Below are 12,107 nucleotides of genomic sequence, written 5' to 3' on the forward strand. Positions count from 1 at the left end.
CTTCATAATTCTTGAGGCAAGTAGACTGTTTAGTACAGGGGAAGGCAACCTAAGGTCCGCGGGCCAGATGCGGCCTAATCGCCTTCTCAATCCGGCCCACAGAAGGTCCAGGAATCAGCGTGTTTTTACATGAGTAGAATGTGCTCTTTTATTTAAAATGCATCTCTGGGTTATTTGTGGGGCCTGCCTGGTGTTTTTACATGAGTAGAATGTGTGCTTTTATTTAAAATGCATCTCTGGGTTATTTGTGGGCCATAGGAATTTGGTCATTTCCCCCCAAAAAATATAGTTCGGCCCACCACATGGTCTGAGGGACGGTGGACCGGCCCACGGCTGAAAAAGGTTGCTGACCCCTGGTTTAGTATGATGTGACTGAAGATGGTAACATAATAAATAGGATTGAATTAAAGATAAATTCAGACAGCATACAACCTTTTACAAATATCCACCCACCCTTTATAAATAATAAAGATGGCACCATGAGTCATTCACTAAGCTAAAATTACCAGAAATAGTATGTGTAATGAGTTGGAAGATTAAAATCTCCACCTAGTCTATATATGGACTTGAAAAATGTGGCCCTAGATCAACCAACCCATTGGAAAATCTATAAAACAGGGAAGGACTAGCAAACAGCAGTGTTAATGTATAGGGGAAAGGAGAAGGGATGGAACTTTGAGTGTGCACACAACATGTACATGTACACACACACACACACACACACACACACTTCTTTCCAGGCACACTTTCATACCAGTGCACATCCCCCCATGTCCACTCACATGTATGCACACACAAAGGGACAGAAACCTGACAGCGTGTATAGAACAGATTCTTTGTTTGGTCTGTATACCCAGGTGAGTTCTTTTTTATCCATCCTCTGGATCCCTATCTCTCTGTGGCCTTTTGCACATAATGCTAAGTCAATTTCAGTGTGAATGAGCTAGCATGCTGGTGCACTATTAGAAAATACTTTGCTCCGCTGCTCCTGCTGCACTACCAGAAGCCACTATCAGGTGTGTAGCTTGGCATTATGTTTGAACCCTGGCTCCTAGTTTGCCAATCACAAACAAACCATGAGCCAAGAGCAAGCCTCATGGTCTGTTTGGAATGAAAAACCATGAGCCTAGGCTTATATGTAATGCTAAGTCAAAGCATGGTTTAGGTCCTGGTAGCAGCAGGAGCAGCTTAGGAGCAAGGAAGCCATGATTTTTTCAACTGTATATCTGCATGCTAGCTTATTCACACTAAGCCATAGCTTTGCTTAGCATTAATGCCAGACCACTGTCTTCCAATCCCTCTGACCATCTCTGAATCCACATTCCCCTTTCCTATCTATTCTAGCCCTATCACCAGTTTCTCCACACATGCCTCTGTTACACAGTTAACCTCTTCCATCAACACCTAAGAGGAAGGAAGTGCTTTCAAGATGCTACTAGGCCTGGGCAATATATCACCCAGGACTGCTATAAGGGGCAGACCGCAATGATGGCTTCACTTAGTGGTATATCGCAAGGTGCAACCACTGCCTCCTGAGTCCCTCTGCTACCAGCGCCCAGGTCACTGAGGGAAAAACAAGCTGGAGCCGGGTACTGGAGGCAGAGGGACTCAGGAGCGGGGCAGTTTCACCAGTGATATACCACTGAGTGAAATCACCATGACAGTCAGCCCCTCATACCACAGCAGAGGGAGAAACAAGCTGCATCAGCAAGGCACCAATACAGCTTCTTCCTCCCTCGCTTCTTGTTCCTCCCTTGCTGAAAAGCCTCAGCCAAACAGTTTTACAGGGCCCCCGACCTGCCACCAGCTAGTGATATACCACCATACCACAATGTTTAGCTGGCGGTATACTATGATGTCATAAAGCACTTATCACCCAGCCCTACATGATACTAGGCATGTAGGCAATTTGCTAAAGCGCCTGTTGCAGCAGCAGAATGAAGCATCTTGAAGGCACTTTCTCCCATTTCAGTTCAATGGCAACGCTTTAAGAACTGAAAAGGGGACGCAGCGATGGGCAAGTAGGTGGGCAAGCAGCATATGCACTCTAGTCTTACAAGCTGGAACATTCTCATCCTGGCAGCTCAAAGCGAGCGTTTGCATACTAACATAGGACATTTTCCTTTGGAGGCATCGGAGTAGTGGGTGGGTTGTTTATGTTTTTGGAAAGCTCAGAGTGCTACCTTCACAACAGACAATTTTAAATAGATCAGAAAAATCAATATTCATGTACATGCATGCAGACGCTAAGAAACTTATTTCCGTATTAAGAAAAGCCCTTAAAATTTTTCTACAAAACAGCACAAGTTCAAAATGAGAAGGCTTCCCACTGATATCTATCTTGCCACTGAGAGAACAGGATTGTGGACTAGATGGGACACTGCTCTTATGTTCTTAGAATTTTAGCAAATATACCTACAGCAGATCTGTTCTCTTTACACCACCTGCTTTGGCGGTTGAGAAGTGTGGTTCTTATTCTACCTGCATATCCGCAGTTAGCCTTAGCACAAAACAGTTGACAGTTAAAGAACTACTAAGAAAGTGCAACATTCTTTAACTGACATTTACGGCACTGGCCTTGGACTTCTAATCTTTAGAAGACAGGCACACAAATCAATCCATCAGCTCATAAAGGTGTGCTTTCTTAACCTCTAAAACAGATGGGATTGGCTAGAAATGTCTAGCATGTCAAACTGTTAATCACTGTTGCCCTTTCCACAAAATAACTCAGTTAAGTTGAGGCATGGTTGCACTGTAACCGACATTAGTCTGTGGGAAACCCATTTAACTGTCACATACTCCTGCCACTCCTGCTCTCCCTTAATTAAGCCTAATGCCTTATAATTTGACCTTTTGTGCCAACCTATTAACCCTATCTAGTACAAGTTCAGATATGTTAAACTAAAAATTTGCTGCAAAATATTAAATGCCAACCAAGCTGCAGAAAACAGAAGTGTTATGTTTGTCTACCCAAGTATGATAGGTCTCCTCCATACACAACCCCCCCCAATAAAAAATGTAGAAGAGTGGGAAATGGCACTGATGCAAGAGTTGCATTCTTAAACTAAAGACACAACACAACTTAATAGAATGTACTGTTGTTAAAACTATTTCAATATGCTTCTTTCAACAATATCCCTGCCCTGCGGAACTTGGCTGGCAAGTTGCCAATCAATTTGGAAGTGAAATGAGGCCACTCAAAAACAAGTTAGTGGTTTCTCCATACTTGTGGGACTTCCTGGGTTCACAGAAGCAGATAAATTTGTAAATTAAAAGAAAAAGGCATTTTAACACACACACACACACACACACACACACACAATGGTCCTATGAACTTTCAGAACCTACACATGTTGAAGCCATAGAAATCCTGAGCTCTTTAGCGCTATATAGCACAGGGAGATGAGGTTTCAAAAGAGTGGGAAAGAAAAAGATTGTCCTCTGTGAATTCCAACACACAGCTAGAAACCTGAATTGGACTATTCCAGTTAGAGGCAGTGATACACTACAACATTTTGTTGCAGACCCTCACTTACAATTAATATCCTTCTTCCACCAGTTATCAAACCTTATAATATTAGCATATGTTAATGAAAATGAAAATGATTACAGCAGCACTATTGTGTTATAAAAGTTTTAATTTCCCTGTTATGGTTCACCAATACTAATTACATTGTTCCTTAACAGGACAATATATTTTATTCCATATCAGGGAGATCATTTGCAAATTTAGGAGGTAGTATAATCGAGAGAGACTCTTGAGAGTCCCATGGACTGCAAGAAGATCAAACCTATCCATTCTTAAGGAAATCAGCCCTGAGTGCTCACTGGAAGGACAGATTGTGAAGCTGAGGCTCCAATACCTTGGCCACCTCGTAAGAAGAGAAGACTCCCTGGAAAAGACCCTGATGTTGGGAAAGATTGAGGGCACAAGGAGAAGGGGACGACAGAGGATGAGATGGTTGGACAGTGTTCTCAAAGCTACCAACTTGAGTCTGACCAAACTATGGGAGGCAGTGGAAGATAGGAGTGTCTGGCGTGCTCTGGTCCATGGGGTCACGAAGTGTCGGACACGACTTAACAACAACAACAAATGAGAGAGAGAGAGAGAGAGAGAGAGAGAGAGAGAGAGAGAGATTGCTATCAAGGCTTCAAAATGCTTTCAAATAGAAGACAAATGGTCGTCCTGAGTCACTATAGCTGACAACTGAAAATTATTAGTTTTATCAAACTCTGACCAACTTCACAAGTTAAAAACGTAACAATTTTTTTGCACTAACATTTGAGTCAGAAAACTTCACAGTGCCATAAATCTACCAGGACCTGATTCAGCCTGTTTATTTGGTTTATATTTAGAAAAAGTATGCAATGTTAATTTTACTTGATGTATAAATAACTCAAAAGTTTATTTTAGATGTCTGAACCACATGACAATATGAAAGCGTTTATTGCAGTTTTAAAAGAAAAAAAATTATTTTCCAATAGCTAAAAGTGAACTAATTATTTGACTAGGATTGAATATTCAACAAAGAACACGTCAGTGTCGATTAATACACTTATCAGCCTGGTTTTGTTTTTTCTTTCCCTTGCAGTATATTAAATGAAAGAGTATTACTTTTGGCTTTGATTTTATTTACGACTGCTCGGATGAATTCATGACTTGATTTTTGCTTGTTTTACTTATTTTCGGTTTTAATTTAAACCTTCCTTTTGTTTACAAATAACTATACTGTCTGTGTGTCTGTGATATTGAAACCAGATAGATACACAGTAGTTTATAATTTTGAAAATGTATCATTTGGCTGTTATTGGACCTATTCATTATGTTACTAATTTTATGTATTTTTAGAATGTTTTTTATGGGAAATGTTCTGTCCCACATGGTACCAACATAAAGTAATTTAAACACTAAACAATACATGGTACTAAATACAATCTTATGCAATGCATATTAACCATTCCAGTTATTGCTATGCAGACTTCACACAAAACAAGAGTGTTGAGTAGTCATTTGACTAAAATATTTTTCTTGGAACTACTTTAAGTATGAAGGCCTTCTTTTTAGTCTTCCTTTCATGCCATCCTAAATGCAACCTATATATTCCTCAAGGATTCTGAACTTATTATATATAAGAGTCAGACTACAAAAGTATGCATATATGTTCCCCTTTTTAAATGCATGGCTTAATCCAGGAAAAGCTAAGAATTTTAAGTTCCAATGGAAAAAGCTGAAGCATGCACTTAATTTTCCCACCAAAATGAATGGGACTTTAAACAGTGTTTTATATAAAATGTATATAAACATAGGTAAGATTCACATTCTTACTAGCCCAGAGCTTTCCAAACTTTTCATGTTGGTGACACACTTTTTAGACATGCATCATTTCGCGACACAGTAATACAGTTTTACTAGCAAACCAGAGATTAAACTACATCCCTTTCCAGCATTTGTGCAACACACCTACTGACTGCAGCCAATACACTAACGTGTCATGACACACAGTTTAGAAAGCTCTGTACTAGCCTAATAAGAGACTATTAAATGTGGTCATGCTATAGCTACAGCTAGGTACTTTGATTTTAGTGGAAGAATTGTGGGTGTTGAAATCATTTTCACTGCAATGTGGTGTAGTGGTTAGAGTGTCAGACTAGGACCTGGAAGACCAGGGTTCAACACCCCCCCCCCCACACACACACACAGTCATGAAGCTCAGTGGTGACCTTGGGCCAGACGCTGAATTTTTCTCTCTAACCTACTTCACAGAGTTTTTGTGGGGATTAAATTAGGGAGGGAAGAACCATGTATGCCATCTTGATCTCCTTGGATAAAAAGGTGGAATATAAATGCACCAAAAAAGAAAAACTAAATATACTCAGGCAGTGTTTAAAACTCCCATTGTTCTAGGCACATTTTGTGACAGGGAATTTCATTAATGCAAGCAGTCTGAGCTCTGGGCACAGTACTGTGCCTAAGATTTCAGATTAAAAGTGCAGAGTAGAAGGAAAATAGGACCTTTTTCTGCCTCCCCACTTCTAGCTACTCTCTGAAGACTGGAAAAGAGACCCTCTTAAGAATATCAGGGAGGCGGGCAGAGGAAGGACTAGACCATTTGAAAAATGAACATAATATTTTAGCAGCAGTTCATTCATTTTCACCTTTGTATTCTCATTATAAAAAAGCAAGCCTAGAAATTCTGTTGTTCTGCCCATAACCTAGGTTTAAGGTGCCATTTAGCTCCTAGCTTTCATATCCCAGTTTCTAACACTGCATTTAGGTGCTTAACTTTAAAAGTGGCAGTACTCTGATGGCAGGGCGTTTAAGTAAGGCCCCTTTCCCACACTGTTCTGAAGGGTTCCCTCTCCTCTCCCAGTGGCAATAGATGACCCCATCAGTGTGAGCAAAGTCTGAATCCAACCTAATAATCACACACAGTTTTATAAACTTTATACACATTATTCAGTATTCACAAACCAATGCTCAATTGGGAAGTCATCAAGTTTTCAGATCTAACTGAACTATTCAAGGCACTATACAAAAATCTGTATAAATTTTCAAATTACAAAAAGTTCAGAAAACATCTGAAGAAAAGAAAACTTCCCCAACTGTTGGTATATTAAGTTATTTTCATCTATTGTTTTATTTGTCATTTACCTATAATGTGATATGGATTGGCTGACTCTGTATTTCTGTAAGTTCGGCCTATGTAACAAAGTAAACAAAGATGTAACACAGACAACCATAAAAAAAATTCAGATTTGCACTCATCACAAGCACACAACAGCACTTTGAACTGATTATTATTGGCTGGGGGCACGTGGAAAAGATGTGTGCATGCATTCAAATATGTACATGTGGGGAGTACGACCCCAGTGCAGGGATAAAATGAACAGCTATTTGTGCTTCCATATATAGGTAGGAAGGGTAAGTGGGGGAAACAAATGGTTCACCCATATTCCTAAAGATCCAATTGCTCCTTTTGCCTGAAAAACGTGGGATTATGTTAGCTGCTGTAGAATGCTGTCCTTCCCCATATCTCAATAGTGCAATGTACTTGATCCCACCAACTCACCACAAAGCTTTCCTTGTGAGAGTCAGCACTGAAATTTCTCCTCAAAGGTGAGTCCCACATGTAGTTCCTAGCTACGGAATTACAACCCCACAGAGGAACTCCAGTGCCTGATTATGTTCATGCTAGCCAGTGCCACATGGCCAGAGCACACCGTCCAAATAGATGCTCCAAAATTATGAACTTATTTCCAGTTTGAGATTTCATATTCTGAACCAGACTATCTTCCAGATGAAGAAGAACAATTTTGTTTCGATTGCGATGTTAGTACAGGTGGCTTTAATCTATAACACTGGGAAATTTTTACAGTTCACACTTTAGTTCCGCTATTAAAGGATTTTTATTCAATACTTGCCCTCAGGATAATGATCTGTAACTAACTTTCTTTTCTTTATAAATTCATCTTGCTATTGGAAAAAAGAATCCAGATTTTTTAAAAATGTTGGGCAAATTTACTGCAGTTTTAAGAAAAGACGGACACGGACTTAAGTAGACTACAATGCAACTACAGGATCCGTCTTTCCACTTTTGAAATTCTGACGTTGAAGGGGGGGAAATAAGCACATGCATTTTGCAGAAGAGATTTAAGGAAGGCATGTATTTAATCAAAATAAAGAGGAAATACACAGATTTTTTAAAATGCTAAGTGCATATTAGGTTGATCTACCTCTTCCAATTTGGGAATGTCTTCTTTGGAGGAAAGTGTAGAGTATAGCTCAAATAAAATAAATAGGAAAATAAAATACAATATTGACATGCCTTTTTATACACACTGCTGCTGTTGTAAACAGCTTGCCTTAAATTCTTCAAAAGAAAAAAATCATTTGCTTGCTGTAATCTGCAACTGTTAGTTAATATTTTACATATTAACATGTGACCAGGAAAGTTGTATTTTGAGCATGCATGCAATTAAGTGTGCACACGCGTTAATTTTATTAAAAACATGAACAAAAGTGCAAATTACATACATATACTTTAAAAATGACTAGGAGAAGAAACAAGTTGGAAGAAAGAACACAAGAAGATTCTTGATAAGACAAAGGGTCTATCTAATCTGCTACTAACAGACAGATGCCTCAGGCAGGCACACAAATTTGGCATGAAAGCCTTCCTGGGTGATATTCAGAAATATAGTCTCAGAATGTGGATGTTCCATTTAGATATCATGACTATCAGACATAGATAAACGTAATCGCTATTAATGAGCATAATCCTTTTTTGAAGCATAAAAGCACAAAACTCCACCAGTCTCGGTCTCTAAAACAAAAATTATGTAACAAGTAAATAGTGTGTAAATAGTTTTAAATGGTCCTTAAAAGATGGTTTATTGACTAGATATATGTTGTACTAAAAGGACATTCCTGTTTTCATAGCTCAATCTGCCTCCATTTACTATATAAAAATAGAAAATAATAATAATAATAATAATAATAATAATAATACCAAGCATTCATTTACAAAGTGCTTTACACAAGTTCTTTCAATAATCCTAATAACAATCCATAAGAGCAGGAAATGGGGAGATGGTGGCTTGCCTAAAAGCTAACAGTACAATCCTATGCATGTCTACTCAGAAAGAAGTCCCACTGAGTGTATGTGAAGGCAGTATTAAGAAGCCAATTGTTTGCCCTAAAACAGGGATCAGCAGGGGGCCGGTCCACTGTCCCTCAGACCTTGTGGAGGGCCAGACTATATTTTGGGGGGAAATATGAATTCCTATGCCCAACAAATAACCCAGAGATGAATTTTAAATAAAAGGACACATTCTACTCATGTAAAAACATGCTGATTCCCGGACCATCCGCGGGCCAGATTTAGAAGGTGATTGGGCCAGGCCTTAGTTTGCCTATCCATGCCCTAAAAGAAGCAAGACTGAGAAGTGTCTTCTTTTGCCTTCTACCATTCTCTGTTCTCATGACAGGAGACATTGGAAATGATTTTCAAATAGCACGGTTTATAAACTTTCTTGGTTCTGGGAATCCTTATTGTATACTGCAGAGGAAACCCTGAACATCTGCCACAGACCTTTTGCTTGTTGAAAAAGATTCTGACAAATGTCCCAGGGCATTGGTTTTGCCTTTGGTGCCTCATTATTATTCCACGCGAACTAAAAGCACCTTCTACAACATTGAAAAGTACCATTGGCTGCATGTCACAAGAAAACAATAATTGGCATGTTTTAGGAAGATCTGTCTGGTATTATACAGGTCTCACGAGCCTCAGCAAGGAAAGCCTAATAAGCTTCCAAAGAAATTCATCATTCATCAAAACAATTTATAACTGCTGCTTTACAACTAAAAAGGTATACAGAACCAATGTCATAGGAAACCTCTATAAGGCCTTGACATTTTCACTAGCATACAGTAGTGGAAGCCTAAGGCATGACCACCAGGCAGGATACAAAAGGAGCTTATGTAACATCAAGTAGTCTTTCATTTTTATTTTCATAACAATCTGTATTTGTTGAAAAAAGACATATTTTGTGCACATTTTTTTTTTTTTTTACAAAACCCATCCTAGCACTTCCTTTATCGCAGATCTGAATACCATTTTCGGTGGCTAAAAAGTGGTATAAAAATCAGTAAATAAGATAACCAATCAAAGAGCCAACACAGAAGTAAAATGCATATTTGCATTTAAGATGCATTAAAAATATGTACATTACATCAGATGACGGGAGGGGAAGGAGCACAGTAGACAAGGAGGCAGAATTTAACCCTTCCCTTCCCTGCTGTGCTCATAAAGAAAATTCCTTTTTTTAAAAGCTGGTATTTGCTTGGGGGGGGGGGAATCCCTCATTGGGAGGAAATCCTCCATTAATGCCAATGTAAATAGCTTCAGAGGAGAGATTTTCCTTGGAAATCCAGCAGGGGAATAAAGAATTATATTCCCCTTCCATGCTTTTATGATCACCATAATGATTATCTTCTCCAGCTGATGCAATGTCTAACTGAAACAAACAAACAAAAAAACAAACAAACAGCTCAAACAAATGAAAATAAAATGCCACATCTAGTTTAGACCAGTAACCTGTCACAGTTCTCATACTTCACCTTAAAACTGAGTTTGAAAAACAAGATACAAGAAAGGAGTTAGAATTTTTCTCCAGGATTTTTCCCCCCAGAATAAATGCAATACATACAAAATACCAGGTTCAAAACACATGTAGTATTTCCAGACCCAGGACTAATCATCACACTAAAGTGCGAATGTTTTCTAACCTCTATGTAACAGGCACCATAGATTAATAAACTTTTGCATCTTTTAATTTATAACTTTCTCAAAGATCCCATGGGCCTTCAAGGGGATTTTCAGAGCTCAAAACACAAAGAAGACCTCAGAACACAGAAAACTTGCACATGCCCAGTAAAAATTAATACATGAATTAAACTGTAGTATCCTAATGGATAAATTATGGATATGACAAGTGCTCTTGCTCCATTTTTTTAAAGTTTAGTCTATAAGACTTTGCACTTTCTGCATCATGCTTCATTCTCCTGGAAATTATAGGCTCTTGAGATTTTATATTATTTAATGAGATTTATTCACTTTATCCATAATAATCGTAGTGTGCACAACAGCATTCATTCGAATTTCAACAACTTGGATATGGTTTGTGAAGGAGGGACCTTGTAGTCAAATTTAACTTCTGGTTAAGTAAATTAGCAGATGAAATTTAACAAGCTGAATGGGTGAATGTGTAAAATGCTACCATTTCACTGTTTAATGTTTTGCTGATGTTTTCTTTAAATTGTCTTCCGGTGAATAAGGAGGAACAGAATAATGACCAAGATAATGGAGGACACAAGACTTCTGTCCAAAACAATTGTGAGAAATCTTGAACCTCTTTAGTGGTCAGAAGTGGAGATCAAATGCAACCAGAGAAGACAGATTACAGGATACAGTGCAGACTGCAACTTATCTCCATGCAACAGTAGCATATCACACAACCATCACACCTTCCATTTCAATCTATTATCAATTTGCAATGAGGAATTCACTCAAACAACAACAAACTATGATCTTTCTTTCACTGAAGAAAGGGGGGAGCCAAGCAAACTTATTAAACTTATACTTTACATTTGAATTTAGCTGTTTGTACCACGTGAGCAAGTCAACCACCTACAAGCATTTGCAGACATTAAAAATAGTCATCAGCATTATCCCTTCAAACATCTTTATATTCAGTGCTCTAACACTTACATCAGAAACTTTTAGTGATGTGTCACACATAAGTTTAAATAAAGATCCACTCAGGTCGGCCACTAGAAGAGTCTTTATTTTACAGGCTAAAGAAGAAGACCTCCAGAAAGTAACCTTTTATTTCTGAAATTCAGCATGTTGAATAGGTACTCTTTTCCTAATGAATTATATGATTTATATATCCGTACAATTCTGCATGCAGCCATGACTTACTAATCTGTTTCAATGCCAATTGAATAAAGCATCTCAGCAATTAGTTATCACGGAACCAGTTAGTTATGACTTAAGACACACAAAATAGATTTTCAGAAACTTCATCTTGCCAAATAGAACATACACTAGAGTACACCTGAAAATATGACGGGGTTTTAAAAGAAGAAGCCCATGTATCAAGGATTCACAATCATGTCAAACAGGGATACATTTAATTTAAAAAAAATTAAAGTCTCTTAATACCACTTCTAGAGACCTTACCGTCACAGAACAAAATTTCTGCTCAAATACGCAAACTATTTGCAATGACAGCCCAACTTGTTTCCAAGTCCATTTTCCAATTTCTCAAATCACAACGAAGAAGAAAACACTTTAAAATATTTATACTTCCTAGGGTGAGAAAAGTAATCAGAAGGATATAGAGTGCGACCGAATGTGGTGGTGCTTTGCCATACAGACGAAAAGGAAAGGACAATATGCGGGGGGAAAGGAATGGAGGAGCGTAGCATGATGGAACTAAATAATGAGAAAGCACCTTTTCTGGAGGATGGGGATGGAGTGGGAGTTTGTATGTGACACAGAAGAGGGGGTGGAGGGGGGAATCTACCCAGCCGGTGTGCGTGT

General features: G+C 38.5%; 1 long non-coding RNA gene across 1 annotated transcript; it reads left to right on the forward strand.

Annotated features, from left to right (window-relative positions):
* Window positions 1–1,734: 1,734 nt before the first annotated feature.
* LOC308476630 lies at window positions 1,735–11,324 on the forward strand. The gene is made up of 2 exons (XR_013986021.1): window positions 1,735–2,021; window positions 10,838–11,324. It is a non-coding gene; the product is annotated as an uncharacterized lncRNA (long non-coding RNA).
* Window positions 11,325–12,107: the final 783 nt, after the last annotated feature.

This window comes from Podarcis pityusensis, assembly GCF_964106645.2.
Source record: "Podarcis pityusensis genome assembly, chromosome: 4".
NCBI classification, from domain to species: domain Eukaryota; kingdom Metazoa; phylum Chordata; class Lepidosauria; order Squamata; family Lacertidae; genus Podarcis; species Podarcis pityusensis.